The sequence below is a fragment of the Acyrthosiphon pisum genome, chromosome A2 (assembly GCF_005508785.2).
Source record: "Acyrthosiphon pisum isolate AL4f chromosome A2, pea_aphid_22Mar2018_4r6ur, whole genome shotgun sequence".
NCBI classification, from domain to species: Eukaryota; Metazoa; Arthropoda; class Insecta; order Hemiptera; family Aphididae; genus Acyrthosiphon; species Acyrthosiphon pisum.
Genome location: NC_042495.1, coordinates 5,319,357 through 5,326,727, shown reverse-complemented (window position 1 = coordinate 5,326,727; position 7,371 = coordinate 5,319,357). Strand labels below are relative to the sequence as shown.

The window sequence follows — 7,371 nt, the reverse complement described above, 5'->3', positions numbered from 1 at the left end:
AAAGTAATAATTTTTTTTACATAGGATTTTCACCAAATCATTTTATATAGCCATAATTACGATAATTTAACATTTAAAAATAATTTAAATATTTTTTTTTTTTGTGTTGTGTGCTCCTTTAACTTAAAATAACGTCAGAAAAATATATTTCAAAGGACTCAACGATATTTGTAATGTATAGGTAGCTGTTATACTTACAACTTTTATAAATAGAGTTATAAAATCTGAGTATAGTGTGACCTGCAGCCTATAAAGTATTCAACCTTTCAAAGAAAAATTTAAAAAAATTATCGAAATCTGACTATTTAACAAATATAAGAGTGTTTCTTGTTGGGAAAGTTCAAACGCACCCCAAACAGTATTTTATAATGATAAATGATAACATTATAATAATATTTTTAAACAACAGATTGCTGTCTGGGGACTGAGATATTGACTAGGACATGAAAAAATTATATGACAGTATTGGGCAAGTCTACATAAAATTTTATGATTTCTACAATGTATGGCCAAAATTGACTTGTTTCTTTCTGCCCACACGCCGACAAAATTGTGTATCATTATTACCTTTTCCGCGTTATTTTAAAAACCGCAAATGTTAAACCGCGCGACCGGTCGTATATTATCGATGTTACCGAATCTCCGTAACACGTGCCCGTCTCGTGCCGAAACATACACAATAATATCATATACGTGTATTACGTATACGGTGTTTCAAAACGATCGGCATAAGATACGACCCTCAAACGAATCGGTCGATGGCCGACTACTGTCCAGATATATATATGTGTATAGTGTGCGCTTATACATGTACAAATATATATAAGACCGATGATGCTGGACGGCCCTTTGATGAGTGCCGAATATTTGTTCACGTCCCATTGCCCTCGGGCCCTTCTCAACACCCCCACCGCCGCCGCCGCCGCAGACACGCGTATTTATATGACGTATATGTATAGGTACGCACGAGGAAAATATATTATTTTAATAAAAAGATAATATATATACGCGGCAAGTGTGCCGGGCACGTGTTTTCTTTCATTCCGATTGTCGCCCCCAGCAGGACGTACCGTCGTATACCTATATTCGTTTTTTTCCAGCTGGTACATGTCCGTGTGCATTATATATATGTATAATAAAAATAGTAATAATAATAGAATATAATATAATATATGATGTGATATATTGCGCAAAGATATATTACATTACAAACGAAATTCCTCAGTTAAAGGTGCGCGTGCTCCTCGTGAACGGCGAACGGCTGACACGCGTATAGGTATATTTTGTTTTCGAGTACAAGATGACGAGGTATATATAGTTATACCCCAACGCGACACACCAAAAAGATTCGATGGTGATATCATAGTATTATTTTGGAACCCGAGGTCTGCTTCAGAGGATTGCTCACGACGTGGTTGCGTCACTTAATATTATACAATATAATATTTTATATGAAATGATAAAAAAAAGGTGGTAATAATGTAATAATATATGACAAATCAACAGAACCAATTTTGTGTTAGAATGATTTAGCCAAACCCTAGGTATTAAGGATAATGTTCTTGTTTTTAATTTGTATGGTATATAAATTCACACAACATTAAACTATTATTACTAACAACACAAATATACGGTTTAGCTGAACGTACACTTTTTATGTTATACCTACGCAGACGGTGTACCTACCTACGGTGACTGTATGGTGTGGCGCCTTAGCGTGATATGGAATCTACCGGACTCACCCAAAAACACATATCAAATTATCGAAAACACATCAACAAATATTAAAACTAATGGAATTTGTTTTTAATGCGTTTTAACCAGACCAGTAAAAATGCATATTGTGATTCAGCAGTCAGTAAGTGCCAGATTCCTGCAGATAATTAAGTAACATGTACAATATACATACCTAGGTACCTTAGGTATTTTCATGTAGGTAGCTTTAACAAATATTTTCTCTAAATATTATCGACGAAATCTTATAGTTGTAAATATTTTTAAAGACTATTTAATTTTGGTATTTTAATGACATTTTTAAACTATTTTGCTAATTGAATAGTCACGAAAAATGATTGTATTTTAATGCACTCTCTGCATGCATTGTTTTCTAACTGCAGAAAACTATAATACTTTAGGAATTCTGTGGAACTTTAAAGTATTATTGAAAAATTGTTTTATTAGGAAGTAGGCTGTATTTAAGTTTAATCTGCTTTGCGTTATATATATATATTATTATAATTTATAATGATATTATAGAAAAGTTATATCAAGAGCAATTATTTTGATAACACGTGATGCAACATTGAAAACTACAGTTGTTGGTCGGAACTCGGAACAATATTACATGAGTAAAATTTGTATGAAAAAAATATTGGAGGTCCACGTGAACCCGAAGAGAAAATATAATAGAACGATAAAAATATAAAGGAAACGTAATAATATAATCAATATTGCTGGTATACATATTGGCTATTACCTACCTATATAGACTGGATCTGTGTCAATTCATACAGAGCATATTGATCATTGGGCTTATGTGTACGTACTACGTATTTATAGGCATAAACCAAAAGAGAAAGTATTTATTCATCGAGTTCCAACGGATTTAGATTCAATGGATATACTTTCGTAATTGAAAACATTATAATATTATTATGCATCCGCATCAAGGTTCCACTATTTATTCAGATTGTTGGCAGTTGGCAGCGCATTATAGTTACCTACAAATAAAAATATTATTAAATGATTTACTAACGATATTCAACAGTACCAATTTATAAATGTATTATTTTTGTTTTAAAATTGAAAATATTTTAAATAGTGCATGAATTCTCAATAAAGCGTAAAAACGTATGGTACTATTTAACAAATTTGGAAACAGAATCCTCAAGTATGGTGTTGGTCTTATAAACCATAAACGTACAATATAGAAAATCTAACTTTAGCCGAACCATTTTTGTGTTGTTAGTTTTAATATAAAAGTGAATTGATAATTAATTCAATCTAAAGGTAGGTAAGTTAAGAATATATCATCAATAATACTTATATCTTTGGGTTTTAATGATATTTAAATTTTAAAGCGAGTAATGAGAGTAAATTCTTTGATTTTAAAGACGACAACACAAAATTGGTTCTTCTAAATGCAAATTTACCATATTATACCTTATACCTTCGTAAGACGGAGACGGTGACAATTGGCGTACTTCAGTGTCCATTTATTTTAATATAATATACAGACGCGTTATAACACAGAATTATTAATTACATCAATAATTATTTGTGAAAGCGGTTAAGTATTTTTAACGTAGTTTTATTATTCGTACAATATAAACCAAATGTTTTAAGTTCCGTCATAACTCATAATAATATATGGCCAGTCAGTCGCTTAACATATTTTTATTTTTATAGGTAATTTTCTAAAAAATAATCTTTCATAAATTATTCAATTCAATTCTAATATCAAACAATTTAAAAGTGTAATTATATTATTCTATTTCAAACATATTTTATTTTAGTTGAATTGTTATTAAAAATTGCTACTAGAAACTAAACAATTTTCCTTCATTATAATTTCTCGTTTTCGTTTGTAATACGCGTTTCTCACTTCTCGGCAAATAAGTGATTATGATGATTATATTATATTAATAAATTATAATTTATTACGATCCACGAGCGCGGTTAACGTGAAACGACAACGACAATATTATAGTGTCGTGATGTGATCGTCACACGCACGACACATTATAATAATATTGAAGACAACGAATGTATTAATATATGTATAGTATATTATTGAAGATAATCGCCGTTCGGTGACCGGAATCGACAAAATCCAAATACGCGCCATATTATCAGCTATATTATGTAATATGTATAGCATCAGTCGGACCGGGAGGACGTGTGCCGCCGAGAGAAGCGGTGCCAGCGGCGGCAAACGGTCGTCGCGGAAACGGAAACGGTCTGACGGTGGCGCGCGCCTTGAATATCTAATTGGGCCGAAACTTCCGAATTCGATCGCACACGAAATTCGGAAACGCAGTGGGTCCGTCGGCGAGACATCCGGTAGTGTACGTCGTCGTACGTAGGTACACGATCGCGGTATTGACCGAAAATAAAACGATGATGACGACGACGACGACGACGATGAAGACGACGCGCGACGGCCGGTAAACGCGTGGCAGCCGGTGTACACAGACGGATGGTATTATTGTGCGATATTATAATACGCGAGACGATATTATTATTATTGTGTTTTCCTGGTTTCAAAGGTATAAAACCGTATTTTCGGGGGACACGGTGAATCTGCCGGGTGTCAGGTAAAGATACCGTCGTCGTTTCGGTGACTATATAGGTATAGTATAATACATACACGTTGTTTACGATATATAACCGTATTTATTATATATTGTATAATGTAGGTAACGTGTGTAAGATTGACGGCGTGATCAGCGGCGGAGGAGGATCGTGGAAACAGCAGCCTCGCAGCAGCCCGTCGGCCCGTCAGAAACAGCAGCGGCCACGGACAGAACCAAGCAAAGCAGCTGTTGCGTGCACCTGGTGCCCAGGACGATGACGACGTCGACAACGTCGACGACGACGGTGAAGACCTCGCGGGCCTTAACATACACACACACAGCCACAGACACGTTTGGATGAGGAGACGGCAGCTGGTCGAACGGTGAACATTAATAATATATATACATAAACGCATGTACACGAACCCGAGGAAGACAGTCGCGGGGCACAGACACACACACTACTATACGAATAAAAGGTACCTTTTTTCACCCCCCGCCCGCCCCCGCTAACCCGATCGCGACGCACCCCGACCGACCGGTGTAATAATATAATATATAAATATACGAGTTATATAACATGGCGAAACGCGTATGTGTGTGCATGTATAGGTCCAACCGTGATTTTCCCGCCAAAAAACCTCACCATATAATATTGACCTCGCCGGGCCGTCGGCACTCGGCACCCGCACACCACCTGCACACGCGACCTTATACACCAAGATTCCCGCCAAAATACACCTGCTGCTGCCGGTTCTCTCTTTCTCTCTCTATATTATAGATACCTACCTACCTATACCTTTATTATCACCTGCTTTTTTATTTTATATATGTGTATTTTTTCCTTGCTGCCTGTGCTCGCGAACGTCTATCGTTTCTCGACGTTCTCGTTGTATACCTATATATGTATATTATTATAATATAAAATACATGTGTGTGTGTGTGTGTATGTGTAAAAATCGGTTCTCCTATACACTGCAACAGCTGTTCCGGCCACGGTGGCGTATACAATGAAATAATAATAAAACCCTGTTGCTTGGCCAACATAAATAGATATACAAGCTTATATAATTATATATATATATGAAGTAGGTTTATGATATTATGTGCAGTAGAAAATTTTACCTAAAGTGCAGTTTTTTAGTGTGGTGTCTGTACGCAAAAAAATGTATAATGTTCCAGACGACTGCGTCTAGATATATAATATAGCCTATAGGTAAGTATATATAACTGATGAACCAGCACTCGTGACAAGCCTATACGAAGACATACAACCTATATACACTGCTTATTGTACCTAACCTTAAAATATATATTATGAGGCCATTACGTTCTGTATAATAATATATTATGTGTAAGACGCGCCCTGCAGACGTCGACCGTGTTACGCAATATCATCGGGTGCTATCGCGGTCCAGACGTACGCCGGGGTGTGCCGTGCTGAAGGTCAGACGACCCCCGTGGGAGAAGGACGTCGTCATAGTAAATAATAATAAGGGCTCGGATTTATGAACATAATATATAACTATGATGTGAGATCACGTATATTTTTCAAAATCACGATTGGCCGATTTTGACACGCGTTTCAAGATACTTAAAGCGCTATTTTTTTTTTTTTGTACAGACAGTTATATGTTTTTCGTTATGGCTTATTCAAATGTATTGAATATAGGAACCTTTAGAAAATGTATAACACATTGAAAAAACTGACGTACATAAATAGTGTGATTTTGGATTCAACTTCATTTTTTCCTTTATTAATAAATTTATTCAATTATTCATATTATATTATTGGTAGGTACGGATTTTTGGAACCATTATTATACTTATGCACGTTTTCCATGTTTTCAAAAGAAGTTGATATCGTTTCGACCCTTAAATGGTATATAAAATCTAAGTATTTAAAAATAAGTATACTTAAAGTATATCTTAATAGTATACTTAAAAATTAAAAAAAATTTAATTTAAATGAATTTATTATATTTAAGTGGTAAATGGGGGTGAGCATGCTTGTAAATCATCCTATATATATATATATATATATATATATATATATATAGGTACATTAATTCAATTTTTGAAACTTCGCTTCAGCCTAAGGAACCGATCAAAAGAAAGTTTGGAAAAAAATTAGTTCGAACTTTCTGTGAATCCTTTGCTGTAAAATCAAAATAGAGATGGGAAACGTCGAAAAATACAGGTCAATTAGTGAGGGCAAACTCAAGTATCTACTATTGAGAAACTTAAAAAAAAATTTTATAATCATATACCTATAAGTATAAGTGCTGTGCAGAAATTGCATTAGTACATTAGTGGGGTTCTTTTATATATTTGCACTACAGTACTCTCCTTATTATCCTCATATCCCCGATTTAAAACCACCCCTAACACATATAAATAATAATGTTATGGTATTACATTTTTCTATCTTTAATATACATTATACAATATATAAACACAAGCATTATATGTATTATACATAATGTATATAATTTTAAATATGTGGCTTGGTGTGGCGCAGTGCGTATACTCAATTGTGGAAATGCACTGACTACTGAGTGTACGTAATGGCTGGCGTTGCTAGTTCCCGGATGGGTGACCACCCGGGAATTTTAGCAACGAATTCTTGGCACACATACAAAACGCGTTTTCAACCATTCCTCCCCCTACTAACAACCTGCAACCAAAAAAATAAACCAACAGCTAATGGCCTAGGTTGCCGGGCTCAATGAAAAAAAAATTTAAATATCAATTAGAACCATATAATTTTTTTATTTAATATATATGGGATATAACTGTTGGTAAAAAACTATTTTTGGTGATCATAAAATATTTATAAATAGCTTATCTTGCAACAGCCGTAGTAAAGTACATTATATAATAGATGTTACATTATTATGCAATATAGGTACACTGTAGAGTGTAGACACAAAATTACAACAAAATATCTGTATAAAATACTATTATGTAGATTTTAGCGTTCAACTCAGAAAGTTATAAGTATAAATAAAATAAATAATATCTATGCATTATATATTTGTAATATATAGGTATTTCAGCAGATGTATTTATTTGT

The 7,371-nt window shown here is 34.2% G+C and overlaps 1 long non-coding RNA gene across 1 annotated transcript; it reads left to right on the top strand.

Annotated features, from left to right (window-relative positions):
• The first annotated feature begins 3,598 nt into the window (after positions 1-3,598).
• Positions 3,599-5,930, top strand: LOC107883137. The gene is made up of 3 exons (XR_001679107.2): positions 3,599-4,201; positions 4,269-4,351; positions 4,419-5,930. It is a non-coding gene; the product is annotated as an uncharacterized LOC107883137 (long non-coding RNA).
• Positions 5,931-7,371: the final 1,441 nt, after the last annotated feature.